At 39.3% G+C, this 26572-nt stretch overlaps 1 protein-coding gene across 5 annotated transcripts in view; it reads right to left on the reverse strand.

Moving 5' to 3' along the window:
- The window catches only part of znf609b (zinc finger protein 609b), an 86460-nt gene extending 67941 nt beyond the window's left edge, over positions 1–18519 (reverse strand). For 2 of the 5 annotated variants that reach the window (XM_077624156.1, XM_077624120.1), the window contains exon 1: positions 17854–18518. The gene's annotated coding sequence lies outside the window, so the exon portion shown is untranslated. Of the gene's footprint in view, positions 1–983; positions 1048–17853 lie in introns of all 5 variants that reach the window. The other 3 variants (XM_077624137.1, XM_077624149.1, XM_077624128.1) reach the window with 3 other exon arrangements.
- Between the last annotated feature and the right edge of the window lie 8053 nt (positions 18520–26572).

Genomic DNA, 26572 nt, shown 5'->3' on the forward strand with positions numbered 1-26572 from the left:
ACTTGAAACCTGTTGTGCCAATACAAATACTACTACTTTTTTTTCATTTTCTGAACCACTTTATCCTCACTAGGGTTGCGGGGGTGCTGGAGCTTATCCCAGCTGCCTTTGGGCACGATGTGGGGGACACCCTGAATTGGCGGCCAGCCAATCACAGGGCACAAGGAGACAAACAACCATTCACGCTCAGACTCCTAGGGGCAATTTAGAGTGTCCAATCAGCCTACTATGCATGTCTTTGGAACGTGGGAGGAAACCGGAGTATAAATCGCAGAACTCGAGTGGCATAAGAGTCCCAGAGAATGAAGTGGTCAGGACAGAAGTCTTCAAGGACCTATGGCAGCATGTGGGAACCGATAGGAGCCAGAGGAGGTTTGCCTCAAGTTTTTCCAACTCACCTCGTCGAGACATTGTCTCCAAAGTGGGGTCATGACGATTGTCACGTTATTTCCTCCCGAGTCTATTCGAGTCTCTGATTTTATTCTTCACGTCCAACTGAAGTTGTAAATCATCACATTTGTGAATCAAGTTGAAGTCTGAATCCCTACAAGTCCAATTGTCTGGCTAAAACGTTAAACCCGGATTATCACATGATCTTTAAAAAAATATTAAGAATGAAGCATTATTTTAAGAATTACTGTGTCATACAGTTGACATCCGGAGTCTACTAATACTAACCTGAAGAACAGAACAGCTTTCACTGTCAATGCACATGCCACAAGTATGGAGCAACAAAACATCATTCCAGTTTCAACCTGCCTTAAGAACAGTAACGACAGATTAAGACAGTAGTCAAACCCTAACTGTGGTGCCACAAAAAACTGAACCATATCTTTAGATAAGTAGAGAATATAGTATATTACACATTATAACGTTTGCTACCTGATCACTGACTGCCATCCAGCACAGAGATTATTATTAGTAAGCACTAGAAAAACTCAGCGAAAACAGTTTGGAATAAAATTCAATGTTGTCTGGCTCACCCCCTTGGAATCTGACAAGATTTGATTTGTTGCAGGTTGGTGTGCTTAGTCAGTCTCAGAGCCTCTGTGAGGAAGAAAAATGGCAAATAAGACTCTACTGCAACGCTTCATTACTCACTTTTACTGACAGAACTTTTACTAGCGGTCAGCAAAGAAAAATGTCCATAAACTGAATTTTGGAATTTATAAATGGCTTGGCACAGCATACTGATAGTGTGGTGAGAAATCATGAATAGCATTTCAGTAGATGTGTTTGTAAGACTGAGTTAACTGACCAGACACTATCTACAGATGTGGTCAAAAGTTTACAGACACTTGTGAAGAACATAATGTCATGGCTCTCTTGAGTTTCCAGTTATTTCTACAACTCAGATTTTTCTCTGATAGAGTGATTGGAACAGATACTTCTTTGTCACAAAAAACATTCATGAAGTTTGGTTCTTTTATGACTTTATTATGGGTTAACAGAAAAAGTGATCACATCTGCTGGGTCAAAAATATACATACAGCAACACAAATTAGCAATTTTGGTGACTTAGAAAGTTGTGTCAGTGAAATGAGCTTCATAGCATGGCCTTTTAACTTCTTGTGAGTGATTATGAGTGACTACAGCTGGTGACTTCTTTGAGGCCATTTAAATAGGGCTCATTGGATGCAAACGCCCACAAACGCTACAATGGGAAAGTCAAAGGAGCTCACCATGGATCTGAAAAAGCGAATCCTTGACTTGAACAAGTCAGGAAAGTCACTTGGAGCCATTTCGAAGCAACTGCAGGTCCTAAAAGCAACAGTGCAAACAATTGTTTGTAAGTAAAAAGTGCAGGGCACTGTTTTGTCACTGCCATGATCAGGAAAAAAACGCAAGTTATCACCTGCTGCTGAGAGAAAATTGGTCAGGAGGGTGAAGATTCAACCGAGAATCACCAAAAAGCAGATCTGCCAAGAATTAGAAGCTGCTTGGACACAGGTGTCAGTGTCCACAGTCAAGGGTGTTTTGCATCTCCATGGACTGAGCGGCTGTCGTGCAAGAAGGAAGCCATTGCTCCAAAAGCGGCACCTTAAGGATCGACTGAAGTTTGCTGCTGATCACACGGACAAAGATAAGACCTTCTGGAGGAAAGTTCTGTGGTCAGACGGATCAAAAATCGAGCTGTTTGGCCACAATGCCCAGCAATATGTTTGGAGGAGAAAAGGTGAGGCCTTTAACCCCAAGTACACCATGCCTACCGTCAAGCACGGTGGTGGTAGTATTATGCTGTGGGGCTGTTTTGCTACCAATGGAACTGGTGCTTTACAGAGAGTAAATGGGATAATGAAGGAGGATTACCTTCAAATTCTTCAAGATAACCTAAAATCATCAGCCCGAAGATTGGGTCTTGGGCGCAGTTGGGCATTCCAACAGGACAATGACCCCAAACACACATCAAAAGTGGTAATGGAATGGCTAAATCAGGCTAGAATTAAGGTTTTTGAATGGCCTTCCCAAAGTCCTGACTCAAACCCCATTGAGAACCTGTTGACAATGCTGAAGAAACAAGTCCATGTCAGAAAGCCATCAAATTTAACTGAACTGCACCAATTTTGTCAATAGGAGTGGTCAAATATTCAACCAGAAGCTTTCCAGAAGCTTGTGGATGGCTACCAAAAGCACCTAATTGAAGTGAAAATGGCCAAAGGACATGTTACCAAATATTAGCGTTGCTGTATATTTTTGACGCAGCAGATTTGATCACTTTTTTCTGTTCACCCATAATAAAGTCATAAAAGAACCAAACTTCATGAAGTTTTTTTGTGACAAAGAAGTATCTGTTCCAATCACTATCAGAGAAAAATTAGAGTTGTAGAAATAACTGGAAACTCAAGAGAGCCTTGACATTATGTTCTTCACAAGTGATTGTAAACTTTTGACCACGTATATCTGTCATGGTACAAAAAGACCTCTGTCACTATATATATTCCTTCATTCATTTTCTGAACCACTTATCCTCGAGGGTCGTGGGGGGTGATGGAGCCTATCCCAGCTAATTACGGGCAACAGACGGGGGGACACCTTGGATTTGTGGCCAGCCAATCGCAGGGCACAAAGGAGACATACAACCATTCACACTCACACCTAGGGGTAATTTAGAGTGCGTAACCGGCATATCCTGCATGTTTTTGGGATGTGGGAAGAATCCGGAGTATCCAGAGAAAATCCACACATGCACAGGGAGAACATGCCAACTCCACACAGTGAGGACTCACCTGGGATCGAACCCACAAGGCCGCTCATAAATATTAGTATTATTATAGCAGAGGAAACTATTAAAACTAATCCAATACCAATCTTAACGTCCACAGTTGCTGGGGTTTACTGACAACTGAAAATAATCATATTTACTACTACACTTTGGCTGTAATTCATCAGAAAAATGGTTGACTTTTAGATTGAAATTGAACAGCAAAAAGGATTCACCTCCACATGCTCCAAACACAAAAAGGTGGCCTCTACTTGTGTACTACCTTTTTTAGCATGAACTATTACCATGCTCGAAGTTTATTGCACCAATTAAACATTAAATGTCAATACCCAAAGAGTCAACTTTCCATATTCGCAGGAGTTACGAACCGAGCACTGCTGCAAATATGCCAGAATCGCAAATACCTATAACTGCGCACAATGCCTCATTTTGATATATCTATGCTGACATTACAATATGTCCAAGCTCCTTAAAACTGCTCACAATGGCTTATTTTGATGTCTAAAACTAGGAAGGTTAGGTTAGGCTATGAATCTTAAAACTATGGGTACACTTCTGACTCATTTGTCATACTGGCTGCCTTTCAATGTAACTTAGGTGTGCAGTGTGAGTGAACTCAAGTGGAAACTTTTCTTTTCAGCACAGTTTACTCACATAATCAATACAAAAAAACTCATCGGGTATTGTGCTGGCTTCTAACTAAGGCACAGACATGGTTTCAGCAGGCAGTGACCCATAAAAACCTACCAATACTAACCGCTAGTCACATTGAGGCTGCATTTAATGAAAAAAATCAAAGATGGATGCTTGTAGTGGGCCTGCGTGAACCCGTAACACACATTGTAGCGAGCAGGGACTGATATGGTCTGAGATGTGTTGAACCAAGGAGCCAAACTTTTACATTTATTCATCAGCCAAAAAACATGTATACGAGTTATATTCAGAGCAATCCGCAAATGAGTGAAGTAGCGACTGTGTGAGCGTAAATAAAACTCGAGAAAAATATGCGAATGCGAAATTGCGAATTTGCATGGGTCCACTCTACTTGTAGCCAACAGATGATACACTCTGCAGTTGTAAAATACAAATAGGTAATGTGTGGTATGGAGATTACTCATGCAACATCAAATGTATGTAGCTCATTGAAAACACCAAAAAACAGTGCTAAGCAATGCACATGTCAAAAATAACAAACTGAAAACATTTTTTATGATAATCTTTTCTATTTCTGCAATTTACAGGCCAAACATCTGAGAGTGAGCAATAACATTGCTGTTTCTGGATCAAAGGAAAAAAGTATCGAGATCACAGTGGATCAAGATGTATAAGCCACGGCAATCGTGGTCATTGTTTTTATTTGTATAATTTTTAAAATGTACAGATCACGCAGCAAGTTGTCTTTCATATGCAAGAGAATATGCCTGTGCAAAATACACACATCCACACGGACTAAACTTAACAACGATTAGCAATGAATATTCAATGTCCACAGCAACTAAAACTGTTGAGTATGTGCCATATATGTCACACCCAATGTGTCGGTTACATGATGCAATGCAACAGTTTTGCTTGTGCACCACAGGTGCAAAGACAGTAGTGAAAATAGGCCTTTTGGCTCACGTTTAAGCGTTGCCATGTTTCAGTCATAAACGTCAGTAAGACGATCATTAATTTCAACATAACTAGACCTTCTTTAACATTTTAGGACAAATGTGACTATAGTGAAATAAAATGCGGTGCATATGTCAAAACAAATTGAAATGCTAGTTGATGAAATGACATGCTTATTTCCCCCTATTTTTAAAGCATACCAGTGTGGTATGCAAGTTCACAGTGCTCATAGGTCACTGATATTAAGATGAACAGCATTATTATGCTCAGTTATGATATTTAACAATGACCCCTGAAAGACAATTATTCAAGTATTCATTGGGTTCATTCTATGGCTTGAAAATGTCACAAACCCACTTAAAATGCTAATATCTACCACAGTCACTGAAGATCATTTGCACTTCCGGTAAATTGCAAATCTTCTGGTAGAGCAGCTGGTAATCACATATTATACCCACTGATATGTTATTAAAGGGTTAAAAAAACAAAGACCGATATTCAAAATAGTTTCCTGACAATCTTCTTTCACTGCACAACAAATTAAATTTTCTCCATTCAGGGGGTCAGTATCTCCTCTCCGGTATTGCTGCAGAATTCCACTGAGTCACTGAGAGCACATTACTGGCACACTTGCTGTTATGGAGAAATCCAAGTGTTGCACATGTCTATCTAATAACCCACCACAGTCAGGCTTCTCATGACAAGAACACAACAGGCCACCGCTGAGTGACTAATAAACTGTCTCACTGTTTGCACCACTGACAGTTGATGTTTTCATGTAAATGTCTAACTAGAGAGAGGGCACGGACAACCATTAACCTCAAATAACTGCCTGCATGCCTTTCTCCCAGTGGTAGGTCAACATGACGCAGAGTCAACTAGAGATGTCCTTGCAATCTAATCAAGCCACACGGCATGATCTCTGATCTACTTAGTTGTCAATGTTACTACTACGGCAGCCCTGAAAGTTGTAGAAATATATTTTTCATTTTGCTTGGCTGAATAAAGGAGTAAAATGGCTCCTAAATGAGAATGAGGAAAGGTACAGCAAATTTTCTAGGCGAGATCCAATACTTTAATTTACACATTGCATTCCATTTACCTTGGAAGTCAGTGTGGAGAATGGTGGTAACTGCCAAGCCAAGAGACATTCATTTATGAAGTCGCAAAACAAGGTGTTGACATTCCCGAAATCTATTCACGAAATACATGTTTATAAACAAATATGCAGAGATACAACACTAAAGAAAAAAATATGAACAGCAAACTGACATGTCTGTGGCCTCCATGTTGGGAAGGTCGACATTGACATTCCTGCCGAGTCATTGAAAAGTAAGTCATAACTTGTCGACTTCTCAATTGATTTTGCATCAAGTCTACTTTTTATCAATGCCAGAACATGTGCTATCAATCTGTAACAATAGAATACTACGTTTCCGCTCCATAGAGAAGGGTAATTTTGTTTTCTCTGCAAGTGTTCGTTGATTTTCAAAAAATAAACTATAATATTGTTCTTGTACCTTCTTTGTCAGTTAAAATAATTGTATATCTGTCGCCCCAATTGTGCTTTGGTTCTCCATGTGACCAATCACAAAAGCACTGAATAAAGTTCATCTTTAATTCTGTTATATTTGGTGCTTATATCCTTACAGAAAAAAATACAGGCAGTGCTTCAGTTAACGTGAAAGCTGTAGCAACAAAATACGTCCTTGAGTAATGGAGTGACTCAATTAAAAATGCTGCCAGAAATGGTTTATTTTTGTGCAACACAAAGTCAGCATCTAGATGTAAGCATGTCCATATTAAAGTGTTTGCATAGCTGTCCAAGAGGAAATTCCCAGGAGGTGTTTCCAACTTGATGATCAATTGCTGTTAGTACTGAAATCCCCTTGCCAGGTGTTTTTTTTTTTTTTGCTTTGATGATTTGCTTATCTGCTTCCTTCTGAATGAAACTTTGGAAATAACTTATGTGTTGCAAAACAGTGTTTCTGAATTACAGGTCACAAAGGTTTTCACAGTAATCTTAGAGGAAATCATGTAAAGAAAAAAATGGATGTTTTTTCCTGTTAAAAATGATAATTCAAATGAAGGTGACTACTGACAAAGACTACTTCAGGGACTCCTGTGGATAAAAGTGATCTGGTGCATTTATGGAACCCCATGACTAAAACATTACCCTGCTCTGACAAGATATGACATGTTTGCAAAATGTGTGTCTGTGTGCTGGGGGACCATTTATTCTTCTCTCTTATGAGAGCCCACCACCGTCTTTTACTGATTTAATTAACAGAATACATCAAACAAAACATGTCGTTAATCCATGTCATTGTAAAACTACCTTTTTCTTGCGTCTTGGCCTTTGTCCTGCAGCCCTAACAAATGATCAAACACTTGTCCAGCAACATTACTTGTGCTTAACATATTTTGCTTGAAGCTCTATCAGTATTTCAGATAAGCCGTCTTACTTTTTCTTTAGTTCTCTTCATTTTTGACATGTATATTATCACTGCACTCCAATGCATCACTATTGTTTCATACCACAACTCCCTTTAATGACTTTTATGGGCTTTAAAGATGATGTCTTGGGTTGAATGATGCAACAATGTATTTAACATGGAAAAAAAACCAAATGCAGTAGTATCCCTGCTTACAAATGCTTCTACACACAAAATATTCACGTTATGCAAAGCCTCGATGCCAAACCTTTTGCTTCAAGATAAGAAAAAATCCAAATAACAAAACATCAAACATAATCAAATATCCTCCGAAACGTAAATACACTTCCTGTATTCACTATTTTTTAACTGTTGTGGTAGTTTCTTTTTGATGGCCTATCTTCCAACAAGTCCCATTGGCTATAAGGAATCTTCGTCTCCATGATGCTGGAGCCGGGGTTAGCATGCTGTACTCAGATAGGAGAGCCAACCCGTGAAAGTGTAGCGGGTATGAGCACTACTGTCCGAACAAAAGCCCCCTTTCCAGGCACTTTTTCTTTTTTTCCCCGAGACCATGACATTGTGGAGTACCTCCTGCCGATAGTTTACTGAGATAGGATCCAGCACCCTTGCCCCCCCGTGAAGTTAAGTGGAATGGAAAATGAAAGAAGTTATCATTTATTAGTTTGAAAGGAAAAGTTTAAATTCTCTGGTATTTTTTAGAACTACTTAACAGGCTGTTTTAAAAAAAAGTCTTGGTTCATAGGCAATGTTTTATCTCTCATCTCATTTCATTTCATTTTCTGGACCACTTTGTACATACTAGGGTCATGGGGGGTGCTGGAGCCTATCCCAGCTGACTTCAGGCCAGAGCCAGGGGACACCCTGAATCGGTGACCAGCCAATCGCAGGGCACAAGGACACAAACAACCATTAACGCTCACACTCATACACAGGGGCAATTTAGAGTGTCCAATCAGCCTACCGTGCACGTCTTTGGAATGTGGGAGACAACCAGAGTACCCTGAGAAAACCCACACAGGCCCGGGGAGAACATGCAAACTCCACACAGGTGGACCGACCTGGATTTGAACCCAGGACCCCAACTGTGAGGCTAAAGCGCTCGCCACTTAGTGCCGGGCCGCCCAGATTTGATCTTTCACAATAAAAAAAACAAGGTTTAATTGGAATATTAAAAGTGTGTGATGGTTTTATGGGAGGAAATCAAGATCGGCAGGTCAAGCTTATCAAAAATTAGTAATAAGTACCGTTATTTAGAGTTTGAATTTACTATACAGCCCCCCAAAATACATCAAACATTTATTATTTTGTAACACTATACATAAATCAATGTTGCAACCAGTGCTAAGCTCAACCAGTTTACCATCAGGTATGCTAGTGAAGGACAGGAGCCTAAATTAAAATGTTGTTAGCATTTACAAAGCTAAAAATTGATTATGTGGTCACCACTTAGCTTTTGTAGGTCCCTAATACACCACATGCTGTGATTCACTAATCTGAGGTAGAGATTTGCTGCTTCAGCTGAGTGACTAAATGTCTTATCTTTTGTGAATCAGTAAAGACAGCTAACTTTCCAACAACGAGATCTGTTGAATTGAAGTATGACTGGTTATGCATTCATCCAAAGTACAAGTGGTTTTGTCATAAACTCCAACACCTTCATCGCACAAAGTTCAGAATAAAAAAATATGCTGTCTGCATCAGAACTAAAAAAAAACATCCCAATCAGTATTAAATCTATCAGAAGGAGAAAGAGTTTTGGTTCCTCCAAATTTTTTGAGAACTTTCTTGTAAATGAAAAGTTTTCTTGTCGGGTTTATCAAGATGAAGTAATGTTAGTCTGCTTTTTGTTAGTTCAGGAATCACCACCTGAGGAGATGATTAATAATGTTGGTATTTGAAACACTGACTCTGTTCAAAACTAAATACATTATACAAGAGCTACTACAATCATATCTTACTGCAATTTATTATCCTATTCATTATTTCATCAAATAATCAGACACACTGTCACATTACAAAAGATTTAACAAGATGCAATTGGTGGATAAGTAATACGGCCACTGACAGCTTTGGATACAGGAAAATAGAATAAAAAATTGTGAATTGTGTCAACAATTTATCCGGTGAAAAACATTGTGCCAAACAAATGATCGTTAACGAGACTCCTCTCTAAAATTTCTGGTTTGGCCATCTGATCACAGTTTTGGAAGTTTTTATCCTGCTGGTTATAACGCCCCTCTTCATTGGCCGTGTGTTTACACTCAAGTGAGATGGCTCTCACGTCTAAATGAATTGTGTTCTTTGTATTCCAATTTGAATGTTTTTAAGGGGGTCACATTTTGTTTAAAAGGCATTCATACCAATCCAGACTCGTCAGAATTTTGTATTACGTTAACTTTGTCTTTCATGAACAAAATGCTTTTGGAGAAAAAAAAAGTAGATCTACTTGGAAAATCGGCTGTTCATTCGATTTCATTTCTTTTTACTTTAATGAGAGACATAATTTTAAAAGGGGTTAAGAAATGATTTAATGATCAACGTTCCTGATAGGGCACGCCCATTCAACAAACGTATTTATATGTAAAAGGCAAGGTGAAGAATAAACGGTGACTCAATCTGATGTTCAATCAGCAGTGGAAAAGCAATCAGATCAAAAAAGCTATTGCTACGTCTAGACTGCAAGTCACAAGCCACAGCCATGTTGGCTCTAACTTTGCAAACTCCAACACATGTTCACCAGCCCTTTTAACATTGTATACATCAGAATATACAGCCCAAAAAGCACTATAATAGTGCACTCACTTTAACACTTTGATCAAATTGTTCAATACTTCAAATATTAATTAATGCACACATGATTACCAAAGAATGCAATAAGTGCAAATAACTAAAATAAATATACCATAGTGATTGAAGTAAAACAGCAGTATGCCGACCATGTAACCAGTAAAAAAAAGCGTTACAAACCAGATGCAAAGAAAATTATAGGACTATCTAGCAGAAAAGTCCTGTAAATCCAATACATAATAGGATTATATCACACGACGGATGTATTGTTATACCATGCAAATCTAGAGCCCATTATCTCTGACCTGCAGCATTAAGAGCAACTGAACCAAGAGTATTTAACAAGGCCATGCTGCTTCTGAATGGCAGCACTCAAAACAATGTTATGCCTAAAATGGAAAAGTAGTTGGATACAGAATGTTTATTTAACTAAATTAAAGTATTGATGTATATATTTTTGCGGACATGTTGAATTTGTCCAGACTATACCGCGATACAAAAACTCACAACATTTTCATGGTTTGTGTGGGAGAGCTTGGAGTATAACCTGGGCACAGATCCTAGAAAGAGATGGATCGCATGGCCCGAGAAAAAAAATAACTGTGGAACAAGCTTTCAAGCTGTGAAATCCACAGCAGGAATTAACTGCTGGCTAGTGATAACACCAACAGAGGCAATGACAACAGCATTATGACAGTGAATAGTTTGTGAGCCATAACACAACTACACTTAATCATTTACAATCAATTACAGTCATACTTTGAAATACGAGCAAAATGCGTTCCGGGACTGAGCTCGTATGTCGATTTTCTCGTATATTAATTCGTAGCCATACAAGAAGAAGAAAAATGACGGGAAAGTGGATAAGCTTTCTAGAAGCAGGATAGCAGCTCCTTTCAAAAGTTTTATTGTTGTGTTACTTGATCAAGCTTGCTCTGTAAACACTTGGACACAAACATTTCTTTCATCTACACGTGAGAATGTGAATAATCATGCTACAGATAGATGCTAAATGCCAGTGCTACACTAACAGGGACCATATTTTCTATGCTAAGAGCCAATGATTTATCTGGGAGAAAAGACTGCATTTTGACTAAACCAACCAAAAAACTTCCAAGCAGAGCTATTCAAGTCATCTGGTGAAAACATTTCAATTTTTAATATCACAATATATTGCAAACCCCCCACTAATGTCAGTTTTGTCCAATATCAGTCAGCCCTATTACACATAGTACATGGTTATGTATGTATGAATCTATGACGGTATTCATAAAGATATATATATAAAAACACACCTACATACGTATTCTGTAGGACTTGAAAAAATAAGTCAAAATTGCTTACTATAAAATGTTGGCTGCTCTGATAATGGTTGGCACTGAATGAGTTAAGTGTAATGACCTTAACGTTATTGAAGACTGTCTTGGATGAGTTGTGTGTAATGACCCATTATCCTGCTGACAGTACGTACAGTCAGAGGTTCACTGTGATCATAAAGGGCATTTTCATCAGCCACTCTAATAGGATTGCAATGTTTTTACAATTTTCCACCTTTAAATTTACTCTAATGTTCACAGCAGCTTGCCACATTTGGAATACAAATGCAATTCAGAATTTGTATTGTGTGCTCCACATCCATTTAAAATGTCGGTTGCTTGAAACACTGTTACCAGTGAGGAATTTTAAAACAAAATCCATGACAATTTTCTGTAAATCCAAGAGGTATGTAAATATTCCAGATATACAGTGCCTGAAATAGAGAAACCACACCACCATGTGATATTTGCATTCATTCATTCATTTTAAACTCAATTTATCCTGGTCAGGGTCGCAGGAGCCTAGCTGACTTTGGGCGAAAGGCATTCTACACCCTAAACTAATCGCCAACATTTCGTGGGGCACACACAGAGACTGAAAACCACCTACACTCTCAATCATACAGCTACTGAGCAGGAATCGATCCCACACTGCCTGCACCGAGGTCATGCGAATGAACAACTGGCCCATGCCATATTTTAGGTCACTGCCTTTTCCTTTCTTCCAGTTGAGTTGAACTTCAGGAGATGTTTTTATGGAGTGTAGAAATCTGAATTGCCCAAGTATTCATAAGAAGCAGTTTAACAGATGTACTCAGAGCAACAAATGGCTGAGGACATTTTTAAAAATTAACAGCTACTGCCAGAGTTGTGGACTTGAGTCATATAACTTGGACTTCAGTCAGACTCGAATCATGGATTTGATTACTTCAGACTCATTTGGACAAAAATGTAAAAGTAAAAAAAAACGTGTTAACAAACATCCTGCTTCTCTGCGCGCAAGTGCAAGGTAGCACAACACCCACCCAAATGAGATCTAAATCATTCCGATCCGACAGCATCTGGTTGACAATTTACTGCTTAGTAATTTATTTTATATACTATATTGTTTTTTTCCCATCCCATCAGATTCTGGGTAGTAGCATATATATCATATACTACATACAGGATGGGGAAAAAAACAATATAGTAAATAAAATAATTTACTAAGCAGTAAATTGTCAACCAGAAATGTGTTCATCCTTCTGTCAAGTCAATATAATCGATAAATTGATTTAAAATACACAATGATCAAAATCAAGAATCGGTTTGCATTATTAACATTTCCAACTGCTTTCATTTTGCTATAGAAAAACTGCAGCCTTAAATAATGTTATCATAGTAATTCAAGGTCACATCAAAGCATTGAGCTGTATCAAATTCCTAAGTACATTTGTCCAGAGCTCCATAAAATTATCAGACAGGGTGCTGTCCTCCTTGAGCACAGTACAGTAGTCATTTTTCCCACACTTTATCAAACCAAGGCTATGATAATGGGGACCTTCAAGACATAATTTTAATGTTTTCAGGAATAGAACTTTGATATGATGATTATTCCAGCTAATCAGGATTTCAAGACAACAAAAATTGTGATCTGCTGACAATCCCGTGATAATATTAGACCAGTGGTTCTTAACCTTGTTGCAGCTACCGAACCCCACCAGTTTCATATGCGCATTCACCAAACCTCACCAATTTCATATGCGCATTCACCCAACCCCACCAGTTTCATATGCGCATTCACCGAACCCTACTTTAGTGTAAAATAAAAAGATTTTTTTTTAATTCAAGAGATATAAATTCCTCGTAGCACTGATTGGCCAAGCAATGTCATATGATCATCTGCAGCCAGTGATGGTCAAGTAGGGCATGCTATCGAGAATAGACATAAGTCGATTTGTCTCGACATCCGCGGCAGAGGCTTCACCGAACCCCTGAAACCGCCTCACCGAACCCAGGTTAAGAACCACTGTATTAGATCTTTACTGGTCTCCTAATAACTGCACGTTGACAATGGTGGTTTTATTTAAACAACGTGGTAGCACAATAATATAATTTCTTTTTGCTCTCAAGTAGGCTAATTTCTATTTGAGACCTGGTAACTTGAGTTTTTTTAGTTTTTTTATGTACTTTGGTTTACCTTCCATATTCTCACATTTACTTTGCTGCCGTTGTGGTGGCATACCGCTTGTGCAGGTTGCGCCGGGAAGGGCAAACTTGCGAGCCAAATCTAATGGCCGATTCTACTGTTTCATCTTGGTTTCGTCTTGGGGCATAAGCCGATGGGTTGGATGTGCCAAAAAGAAAATTATTGCATTGGCTAAGTTTCAAAACAATGTTGACTGCAAGGGTAGCTAATATTCCACGTGCATTGTGAGATCAAATCATAAAAAACAGATTAGACAAAGTCCACAAAGTGACCCTGCAGTCTTTTATACACACAAGTTAACAATGGTGTCATAAAACTGCCACGGCACATGAATTTAGATAGCTATTTGGGGCTTCAATAATAGAGGTGCAACAGCTTTATGTTCTTGAATGAGTTGCTATTGAGCATGATCTCACTCGGCATGTCCCTGATAAGAAATTGGATCGGAATTGATAGGAAATCGAACCAATCATGTGTTCCTCAAAGGATCAGAATTGGGTAAAAAAGATTGGGTTATTTAAATATTTTGCTATAGCAGTTGATGGGTTTAGGCAACAAAATGATCCCTAACTATAATTCCAAAAATATGAATGTTACACTATTGAAACAAACCTTGAAGTACAAAAGTAAATTTCCAACAAATCACAACAAAAATAGCTCAATGTATCGCACTGGGTGACCAAGTTTGTCCGCTGTATAAGTTTATTTATGTAAAATACATAGACAAGCATAAGGATGAAGAATGTGGTCTTACTTTAAGAAATGGAGATAGGTGACAACATGGCCAGAGCCATCAAATTTGGCAATTATCTTGTCAGTGTCATGTCCTTGTACAATAGCATAATTGTACAAAAAAAGCAGTCACAACTCCCAAACCCTGTGTTCCTTGTGCGGCGCAAACGTCTGGCATTAGCTCCTCCTACTGCCCCTAAGGCGCCTCCTGAAGATTCCATCGATGATCCAATGTCTCTCGAATGTGACGAATAGGACTTGGACTAAAACTCCCAATAACCTGTGTTTTTGCATTAGAATCAAGCGGAAAGGAACTTTTCACTGTAAGTACAGTACCTAAAGTATTTCCATTTTTGTAATATAAAGATTATGCTAGTAATAATAAGGGTGATCCTACTTTGCTGTTTTTTGATTATCACGGCCATGTCTGGTCTACATTAGCCCCAAAATTCAAGTTATTATTGTAGTACTTTTGTCCCCTACTTAATACATTTCCTGAGTTTCGCATCGGGACTCGGTATCGGGAGATTCTACAAATCAGGCGACTCGGGACTCACGTGAAAATATGTGATCTGGACATCCCTAGTCCGGATTGTGGAATACAGGTGATAAACCAGACAGTTGAAGCAACATTCCACTTTGGTGACTTCTGAGTAAAAGGCAAGGGAAGATAGATGCTGGGTGTTCTGGTTTGGTTCTGTGAAAAAGAGGCTACTGAAACCACAAAGTGGTATGGGCGAAAGCACTAACCCCACATATTCATATGAAGATTGAGTGAGGTAACACGTTTTCCAGCTTGTTAACACAGAGCTCATTGATGAAAAATGTTGTTCCAGGATGTGACTTTATAACACAATCCGTGCATGTCAGCAGCACTGGATTCTTGAATGAGCTTTTCCAAATGTCTGTCAGGGCTATTTATGAAGACACATACTAATAAGGTAGTAGAACTATCCACAAAGTGGAAGTGCCCCAAAGCACCCCTTTTATGCATTTTTTGGCCAACTAACACAGATCAATGAATATGGCAAACATACTGTTGAGAGAAGGTTATTTATTCATTGTATATGAGTGTTTGGGACAAACTAAGCTCAAGAAAGGGCTGTATTTAGTCCCATTGCAGGACGTTTTTATTTTTATTTTTTTTCTGAAGATGCAACCTTGCTTCATAAAGGCTCCCTGTATCCATAATATATACAGCAATCTTAATCATTCAAAGATGAACCTCCTAAACCTGGATTAAATGGTATTATATGAATACATAGAGGTCATGGTGAGTAAACCAAAGTCTTCCCAAACAGAGCTATTCAAAACAACTCATTGTAAAATAAAATACCTTCAAAATGAAATATCCCAATATAAAAATCTAAATGTCTGGTTTTTTTTCAATGTCGTTCAGGCGTATGTTCTTTACATAAATAATGCCAACTATTACCACATTACTAATGTATAAGAGCTTAGGTTTTAGCAATCGTTCAACTTGCAAACAGAAGATTGACAATGACTTGATTGAGTGAACACATTACAAACCGGTTCTGTGGCAACACATGACTTTTTACTCAGAAAGGCTTTACCCAAAGGCCACACCCCCATCTAAAGATATAGTATTTCCTGGAGCCCTGGTACTGTCTGAAAGGGGCCACCTTATGTTGACTCCCAAACAAGAAAAATGGTTTGTAATCCTCTAAAAGATAAGCTGCATGGAAACACACATCATACTATAGACTCCATAAATGATACAGCATCAGCAGCCATATTTGCTCAACAAGCTTATATCTAGAGTGGCAGTATGACAACTTATCAACATAGCAAACTGCCTTCAGGCAATCTGTCTTGGTTGGATAGCTGGTAACCATGGTGTTATCTTTATCTCTTAAGAGTCCTACTCAAGATTTACTACCACATTGAACACGGCACCTACTCTTGCTGACAACAACAGAATCAAATTGGAAATACCCTCAACACTGACACTACTCACAGTGTTTTCCCTTTGTGATGTTCCTGAGATGTACCCTTTAAGGGCCTCCTGGGGTACCTGGCACATGGTATTTAGGGAGTTACTTGACTTTGCTGGTAGTTACTTGTGATGTACCAATCCGATACCCAATATCAGCAGCCGATACAACTATTTAGGAGTATTGGAATAGTAAGACGGTGTTGTGTAATATTTGTAAACAGAGGCACTACCAGTATCACTTGAATTAAAAATAATTTTGAAATTGATTTATCATTTAGTGGTTATATTATTTTTTTAATTATTTTTACTGGTTTAGACATATGGGGTTCGGCAAATCATATCTTGAAGAAAATTGGATCGAAAGTGAAAAAAAATTAGCATCGGAACATCCCAGACATAGTAATAGGGATGTTCCGATGCTATTTTTTTTCTGTGTTCAGACATAGGCTTTATCATCATCCTCAAATAATCAAAAGCCCTTGTCATCATACACAGCTGCGTATAACAAAATTGGTGACTGACACCAGCTGCATTACTTAATTTTTTTACACATTGTGTTGTCTGTAGTAGCAAAATGCAGATTAGCGTTAATCGTGCACATAATCAACCAATTCGTAACCATTGACAGCGTTAGACGTCCAGGAAATTCTGACCAAAGTCAAAATAGATTGGAGGTCTAACTCCATCAATGGCACTGAAATATGAGCATTCACAGCCAGTTATAAATTATTGGAAAATCATTGGCCTCGTGTGGTTGTCAATGCCAGGCAATGAGTTAAATGCTATGAAATTGAAGAAAATTAATTGGAGTATTAATGGGAGTCATAACAAAGGCTTATTTGAATGGCTTTCATTTTATTATTTTTATTAATTTTGATCTCATTTGCATTTTCTTGATGTAAAAAAAATATTTTTAATACATATATATTTTTAATGAAAAATATTTTTAATATATATATTTGTAATTAAAAATCTTCGTTTTTAATTAAGAAAATGCAAATGGAATCTGAATTATTAACAATAATAAAATGGAAGCCATTAAAATAATTAAGAAAATTTGAAAAAATCAAATAAAAAAGTACATACACGTGTATACTTCATTAAAATAATGTAATTTGTCTTTTCTTTTTAAATACAAACCTTCTATACATCAAAATTGACAGCTGGCATCCACATGGTTCAACATCACATTTTGTAGGCCACACTTGTACTAAATGTGATGTCCACGTATGTGGAAGCTAGGTTTTTAGTCTTGCCCCATAAAATGTTTTAAATGCTTACATTCTTTTTTAATGCAAAACTCCAAGAACACGTGCCATAATCAGGGTCGGCATTAATCGGAGTGGATTTTTTTTCCCCCCTGCGAAAGTTGAACTTCTCGAGGCACACAGAGAGTTTAGCTGGCTGTGATAAGCTCATCAGAAGGGTGTAGTGAAACAATGAGCTGAGCTTCGACTACATTGCCTTCTTCTCTGCGGCATGCTGTGTTGGCCGTCTACTCCCAACCTAGCCAACCACCGAGCTAATGATAAACAGCCACGACGAGACATATTCAAAATAAAGAAGGGTAATAAACTTACTGACTTAGCTCGCCATTCGTATTCCGGGTCCTCGTTTTCCCATGGTGACGGAAACTCCGTTTAAAAAAAAAAGTATGAATCAGATTGATTTAATGGTTTAGGAAATGCACTGAAACGCTGAAGAAATGCAGTGGCGGCGCAATCCCCAAAGACATCCAGCGCAGGAGAGGAGAGGAGAGGAGGAGAGGCTAGCGAGCGATTCACTGGACTTGAGCCATCTCAAGTGGAGATAGCGTTAGCGTCAACAACGAAGACGACCGAGCCCGTGGAGGAGAAGGAGGAGGCGGCGGCGGCGGAGGAGGACATGTTCGAGGTGCACCGCCGGCGGACCGACGACAAGCTCGCTCCTCACCCGCGACCCTCGGCCAGCGTAATCCCACAACGAATAGCCTTCCCTTCCACGCAGGTTAATTCCTCCGTATTCGCCAATCGAGCGTGAAACAGTGCAGCGACTCTTCGTGTGGGAACTGATACAATGTAGCCAAAGCGGCAGCAGCAACAGCAGCAGAGGCAGAAATGAGGCGCCTGGAACACCTGGAGACGAGATTCCGCACGGATTGAACTGAGGGAAGACACGGAAAAATAACAGAGAAAGGAAGGAGTGGGCACCGTGGATATTCTTTTTTTTTTTGTTCAAATCCAAGCGTTATTTCACCCTTTCGTGCAGAAATTGGGATTGGAGTGTCACTGAAATCCATTTTGACTGGGAGGGGCTTAATGAACCCTAGTGGGGGAAAGGATTTGACGTATAGAGCCGTCAATGGCATTGATAGATGGGCATTGGCAGCTAGTCATCACAATTTTAATTCATTTAAATTGAATCAGTGAATTCATGGGGAGGCCGAGCGGATGAGTGGTGAGCAAGTTGGCCTTACGGCTCTGGGGTCCTAGGTTCGAATCCAGGTCGGTTCTCCTGTGTGGAGTTTGCATGTTCTTCCAGGGCCTGGGTGGGTTTTCTTTGGGTGCTCTGGTTTCCTCCCACATTTCAAAAACATGCATGGTAGGCTGATTGGACATTCTAAATTGCCCCTAGGGATGAGTGTGAGCGTGAATGGTTGTCCGTCTCCTCGTGCCCTGTGATTGGCTGGCCATCGATTCGGGGTGTCCCCCGCCTCTGGCCCGGAGTCAGCAGGGATAGGCTCGCCCCCGCGACCCTAATGAGGATAAAGCGGTTCAGAAAATGAGATGAGATGTATTTTCTAATTTTATTTAAAAAAAAACATTTAAGCAAAAAAGTGGTAAACCTTTTTTTAATTTTAATTCCCTGCAAAACTTGGCAGTGTTCTCAGTGACTGTTGTTTTAGGGGTTTTTACTTCACAGCTCTCTCAATCTTTCTGTCATCAACTGCTGTTGTTTCCATGGGCCGACCAGTTCGATGGTTGTAGCTCAGTACAGCGGTACTTTCTTACTTAAAACATTAAACATTCCAAATGATTGAAGTGGCTGTGGTCAATGCTTGTGCAATAGCAATGATTGATTTACCGTCTTCCCTCGGCTTCAAAATGGTTTGCTTTTCTCTCATAGACAGCTTCCTGGTCCTCATGTTTGCTTTACAGAGAATAGAGTTTTCGCAGGCGAAACCCAAAGCCGAAACAGGAATTATTTCATGTCTCTGTAATCATTCTAAAAGGCAACTTGAAAACACCCATCAGTCACATGTTGTAATACTAGAAAAGAGGGTGAGTTCAAAGAAGGTGGTTTAACGCATCCTCGTGGAACAACCAAGGATTTCTGAACTGTTGTGTCATATTCATCTTTATATCTAAAAGCCAAATGTCTTTAGTATACAACAAAAAACAAAGGAAATTAGCTGGCTGTTCCTAAACCCTTAGATGTGTCAAAATATCAGTAAAACTCACATTTTTGGGGGGAAATGTTTAACATACCAGAGACCAAAAACAAACATGATATCTTAGATGGTAAATTGGAGAACAACTGGCTAGATAGCCATCTGCTAATGTAAAATTTACCATTTTCCGGATAACTATAGCCTATGTGAAGCAGCTGAGTGAAAATAAACAACAACATAAGTTTCACTTAATATAAGTCACACAAACTATGAAAAAAGTGGGACTTATAGTCCTTAAAATACATATTTTTTTGCTATAAGATGTAACACAGCCCCTATTTTACTTTTCCACCAAAAGATAAATGGTGAAAAATCAGACATGTATTTTGCTGTACAGTCATTGACATGATTGTTTCAAGACTGGTTAATTGAATTTGCTATTAAACAGAACACCTCTAAGATGGAAAGACCACTAGCAGACATTAGACTTAGAAGAGTCGCAGGGGGTGCTGGAGCCTATCCCAGTTGACTTCTGAATTCTGCATAATTACTCAGACAATCTTACCAAACCAAATATTTCATACATACTTTACCTGTGAGATAAAGCTGGAATCATTAATTTTTATAATAACGAAACGTATTTCTACAACAACACATTGTAGCCCCTTCCACCAAACCAAATCCCAAGACTGGTAACAATTATGAACATTTTCCGATGGTGAGGAAACTCTCCTCCACTCTATAATACGAGCAGTAAAAGCCAATGTCCTTTCACTGTGAAATGATGTTGCAGGTGTGTGGTTAAGTGCTTGTGTGCATTGAAGGCAAGTCTGGCGTGTTCGCCTGCATGTCTGGCCCACCTCTCTAATGGACAGGATTCGGAACTGATTGTGGGTTCTGCTCCGTAATGAGGCACACATTGCTCAATTGAAACTGTTCAGTGTCTTGTTAACATGTTATATTTATGAAGAGAGTGAGAAAGGGGTGGGGGCTGGTTACATGTATATGTCGTATTGTGGATTGTAAGGACATGCTTTTTCATTGAATTCATTGGCCAAATAAAGCCTTTTGCCTCTCTGAACCTTTGGTTTAATATTAGCACAGCAGATCTAATTGAAGCAAATCCAAGAGGGAGTTTCTCAGGAAACAGTGATCTTCTCAGAATAAGAGCCTTTCAGATATGTCAGGGCTCCAATTCTGGCAACACCATGAATAACCTTTCATGTTTCAGCTGCTTCAAACACCAGTGAGGCTTTAAGTCGTTGTCTCTCTCAGCCCTGGTTTCCCGGGCAACAAGGATATGATAATGTTGCCTTTGACATGACAGAGGGAATCATCTTGCTAACAAACACAGACAACAGGCACAGAGAGGACTGGAGAAGAGGATGGGGAGGAGGAGGAGGAGGAAGGGGGAGGTATGGGGGGTTGAATTAATGGACTCATTTTCTCACAGAGGGGGAAGTAGCAGCAGCAGCAGCAGCAGCTCCTCACCATCCTCCATCTTGCTCGATTGCCTCAAATGCATTCCTGCTGGCAGGCACACTCATGTCTTCCCAGGGGAATTGGTGGGCTCCGATGGAGGGCTAAGTAACAGTCAGTGGCTAGTAGGACTGCGGGGGACACATTTGTGGCGGTGGCCGGCCCGCCGAGCCTCTTTCGAAGAGTCACACGACTACAAAAGTGAAGGGAACGGGCAATGTGGAAGACATGTGTTTTCCATCAGCTCCAAAGACCTAATCAGCCAGCCATGTGGAATCTCACAAGGGCTGGCTTGATTCATGCGCGATCATCTTTCCATTACTCTATAAAAGACGCTGTAAAGCTCTGGGACAGATCTAAAACAGTCGTGTTTGTCGGCGCATACTCACAATTAAAGGTCCGTGTCGAACATTGTCGCACATTCAGCACGCAGCAGTCGGCCAGACAGCTCATGATAGGCTATACTGCAGCGTAATTACATATTATTTCAACTGGTTGACCGAGCCCAATTGATCCACCCTTGCCTGATTGAAAGGTAGAGAGCGGATTTCTGCGGATCTCTATCTCTTTGTTGTTATTCACTTATGCTTTCCTCTTTTCAATGGAGTGGATCTCTGGGGGTAAAGAGCGTACAAAGATTGATGGCTCCCGGAGGGTTTAACCTTAATGACAATGGTATCCGCCACCAGCAGGTTCATATTTATATTTTAGTGAGAGGGATGTCGCCACAATCTATTTGATCGATCGGGGCGAAATAAGGCAGCGACCCTCATGAGCTTCTCGTGCTAAATTGAGAGCACTGTGCTTTATATTGTACTTCCAAAAATAGTCAACGGGTGTTCAAAGAGGAAAGGCAATTTTTTGCAATAATATTGAACATTTGTCAAGGGACATTAGAGGTTGAAACGGAATAAAAAGGACAAGATGTACCCATTTCTGCTACCTGTTGTATACCTTTCAACCACTGAGGTTTTACAGGGAGGTTTTTACACACTAAGAGATAGCATCTTGTCAAAATATTCCAAAATAAAGTATCAAGACTCACACAGATCCATAACTATTGAAATTGTGCAATGGAAATAGCTTAATAACTTAAATAACTTAATGACGTAATGCAAGGTAAGAATCCGGCAAATTACGTAGGAGTCGATGGAAAACAGTAGTCGAGACTCGTTGTCTCTATTGTACAATGAGTCGAAATACAAAATTGAAAGTGGAAATAATTGTCCTGAAGAACATGATTACCATAAAAGTTCAAACCGGAGGCAGAATCACCATAACTACATGACATCTTGGCCTCCATCTTTCCAACTGAATGGTAAATATCATACATGCATGCCTCTCAACTCTACAAGCAAGAATAGCGATTGAAAAACTAATGTTTATCAGCTTAAAATCGGGACGTTTTACTGGGGATTTTTTGCCGGCGCTGGGGCCAAAAAATTCCTTGTTGTTTTGGTTCCCATGTCATTCTTAACAACTTTTCATTGGCAACAATGAAAACTTATTCAAAGCAGTCTTCAGTAAAATGTTTTGATCATAACAACAGCATAGGCTACTTACCGTTTGCTCCACCACCTTCAGAGCTGCCAACTACTCCGGAATTTCAGGAGTTTACCCGGAAATGCAAGGCAAACTCCGGGACTCCGGACAACCTCCCTAAACTCCGGAAATCCCCAAAAATTGTCACTTAATTTTTTTTAAGCAACTATTTCGGAAAAGTACCAAATTTCCCATTTAAACGCCTCGAAATTCACACCATCCCTACGGCTTCCGCCATCTTGATTCAACTGCACTGTAAACTAGAAGAATTCGGTAACACGAGAGCATTGTGAATCATCCGAGTTACAAGTTCTGACGAATGATTCGCCTTGTGCGACTTCAGCACATTTTGCGTGAATCGCATTTCCGGAAATGGGACAAGGGTACTCCTGAAATGGGGACAACGGAGGCTGGCAGCTCTGTACCTTCTATGTAGTAAATCCACTCAGCTCACCACCTGGTCGGATGCTTAACCATTGTTCCGGTTGGAGTATTTGTGTTTCACGAATTAACCAACTCATGCTTATGATAGTTAGAAGCCATCCTATCTGGTGATTATCTTGCCAGCCTTTGTCCTGGGCCACGTCGCCCCCCATGTAGTCTATTTAATCTATTCTATGTTTTATGTAGCCGCCGTACCCCTCCCCTTCCTTGTTCCTCCAGTAAAGGGTAAGCTGTGTGGCAAACAAGCAGCTTCCTGCCACCAAAAAGCTACGTTGGCTTCCTGTGTTCTTTTAGCCAAGTTAGGCATAATAAACCTGACTTCAAATCTAACAGTTCCATACACATCAAGTCCATTTTCCCATTAAAATGACTAAATCTCTTTGAACAAAAGTGGCCAGCCTTTAAGTTATAATACGTGTTATAATATAATAAAACTAAATGGATTAAGACGCAAACGTGAGAAAGCTTACCTTTCCCAACATCACTTCTGTTACCTGACTCTGGCTTCCTGACTAACAACGAAATTGGAGTAAAACAGTGTTTTGTTCTTTGTTTTAGTTTTTTTTTTAAGTAAAGAACTCTAGTTAGTGGCTCAGTGAAGTCCAATTTATTGAATTCCGCAAAGTACCCCCTGAGACAATAGTGAGACTTCAAGATGGCTTCCATTTTGACCTAATGACATCAAGAGAAAACATTTAGAAGAGAGTTGTTCCAAAACATTTCCTTATTTGCTAGAGCCAGTTTGCCAATTGCTCTTTATGTCTACGCGGATCAGACGAGGCGACCACATCGCCCGAGTTTGTGGCAAATGTGGCTTTGCATTTATCGTCAATCAGATCGCAATAGACCAGTGGTAATCCAAACTAATCTTGTTATGAATCTGCTACAGTTCCTGTTGTAGAGAAAACAACAGCCTGGAAGGAGGTCTTTTACATATTCAAGAGACTAAAGCTTGACAAATCACTGTATTCAGATGTTTAGTCCTCCTGACAGAGAAAACCTTGAAGGCAAGCTATCATCTGAACTGGCTTGTGTGGTGTTGAAACACTGAGTAGGAGACACCCTCGGGAGGGGCCCATGTGGACACACATTAGAACCTAATGTTAAGCTGAGAAGAGCTGCTTTTATCACGGATCATGTTACAAAACGGTTGGGTGTTTCTATTTGTTTAAAACATGTGGATATGACTCAGCTCTCACTCTTTTAAACAAACACGTGTGAACGACATTCAACGAGGTCAAAAGGTTGCGGACCAAATCAATCTCCTGGAAGGAGCGCTTTAAAGTTTCAGTTGGATGTGAGCTGCTTGTAATGGGAAATCTATTTTTAATCGAACAGCAGTTTCCTCTGATGAGAGTAAAACACTGAAAGGATCAAATGTTCACATACTGTTGTGTTGCCTTGTTAACGGGGGTGACATATCCCCATAAGAAGGGGGGGGACCAAGCCAGATCTGAATCTTAGATTGCCTTAAGGGACAGCCCACTCAACTGTGCATGTGCTTCCCCTCCCAGATGGGGCCCAATTTAGCCTTCTGGTAGAAGCAAAGCAACACGCCGTTAGGCACACGAGTGGTCACAATGTTGAATAGAACTGTGCTCTACTTTTGTAACGCAATTCCAAACTCAAAAGAACAGGAGTAAATCTCAATGCATGTTAGGAAAGTTTCTAGTACACAAAACCTAACTCTCATTTATCTTTTTTTTAATTTACAGTAGCTCCAATTAAAAAATGAATTTACAATAGAAAGTTAACTGGTATTTGGTGAATGGGTCCTCCTTAACAGGAGTGTACCAAAAGTGACGTTTAAGATTAATATTTTTGACTCATACGCCGTAGTGGCACAATTGCCCATCCAAGCTTGATTCAGTTTTCCACTCAGTGACATGGTAAATGTGAGTGAGAATAAGTTAAGTGGAAATGGCTCAAGCTGTCTGTGACCCTGGAAAAAAATAGAGTGTAAAAAAAAAGTGACCGGTGTGAAATGTTTCACATTTGTAATTATTTATAATAAACAAACATCAAAAGATGGATATGATTGACAGTAGAAAACAAGACTTTAGATCATTGGTTCTCATATGTTGCTTCCATGAGACCCACATGTACAGACATTTGCTGTTTTTCAGTGCAGCTCATTTCTAGACAAGTAAAGACCAATAAAGGATCTAATGCTTGAAAATATCCTGTGGAAACTATTTAAACTACATATATCTTTCAACATCAGCCTTCCATATCCAAAGTGCCTCTTATAGCAACTTCAAATAAAACCATCATGTGCATAGATGAGTAGAGTAAAATTGCATACCACTATTTGACAAAACACAGCCATAGTTTTACTTGTTACTTAGTGGTGACTTTTAAATTTATAAATGTTGTAAAAATACAAAATATGCCTGACAGAGGATGTGTGCTAAATATTTCCTTTTTCACAAGAGACATAATTTGGACTCAATTCATTCTAATCTAAAATAATATAGGAGTAGTTTTAGTATCAAATAGTCGAGTATTTGTATGCAAACCCATAATTAAACCAATGGATCTGCAAATTGTTTTTAGTATACTTGCCAGAAATCCGCCTGTAATAATGCTCCCCTCACTTGGGAATCACTATTTGCATTATTACAAACTACTATATTTTCTAGAACGGTGCAAAATATTATTCACCTTAAATTTTCTAACATAATCATTGGAATAAATCAATGTTGTGTGTAAAACACACCTTAAACATGAAAAATATGTCATTAATATCCCTTCACACAATGTTTCCAATAGAATAAAGCCATTGGAGTAAAAAAAAACTCACTTAGGGATGACTCTGGTGTTAAAACATAGAAAATCAATTAATACAACATTTTGTATGGATTTTTCCATTTGAAGAATTGAGAAAGATTCGGTAAATTAAAAAAAATACTTTTCAATTGAGATTCACTTCAAATTACTCTGTGGTATGAATAATTCTAGGCTTAACACCCTGTTGTCACTATCATCATTGAACCAAAGAGGCATAATTTCCTTCTCTAAATATTTCCTTTGTACCAGCATCCCTCTGTGACATATTATGAGATGGATGAACCAAAAGAGGTCTCCAGTTCATATTCTTCCACTGCCTGACTGCCTGCCAGCACTTCTCCCAGAGACCACCAAATCCTGATTACCCCTCCCTGCCCGCCTGCGGGGTTGGGGGATGGGACACCCAGTGCCCTTAGTTCAATCCGCTTCTCAGCGAGCACACAAAAGGCTTTGCTTCAGGAAATTACACCAGGCGACTTGTAAAAAAATAAAAATAAAAAAATACCCAAAACAAAAAACAAAAAACAAGAACCAGTATAATGTACTGGGCCAAAGCGAAACATGGATACTACAGGATAATAAAAATATTTTCCCAAGTGTCTCTTACACAGTAACCTTATTTATTTACGCTGGATGGATTAAGTTGAAACACAAAAGAAATAATTGCATTGAAT

Source organism: Stigmatopora argus, chromosome 2 (genome assembly GCF_051989625.1).
Source record: "Stigmatopora argus isolate UIUO_Sarg chromosome 2, RoL_Sarg_1.0, whole genome shotgun sequence".
Taxonomy (NCBI): Eukaryota; Metazoa; Chordata; class Actinopteri; order Syngnathiformes; family Syngnathidae; genus Stigmatopora; species Stigmatopora argus.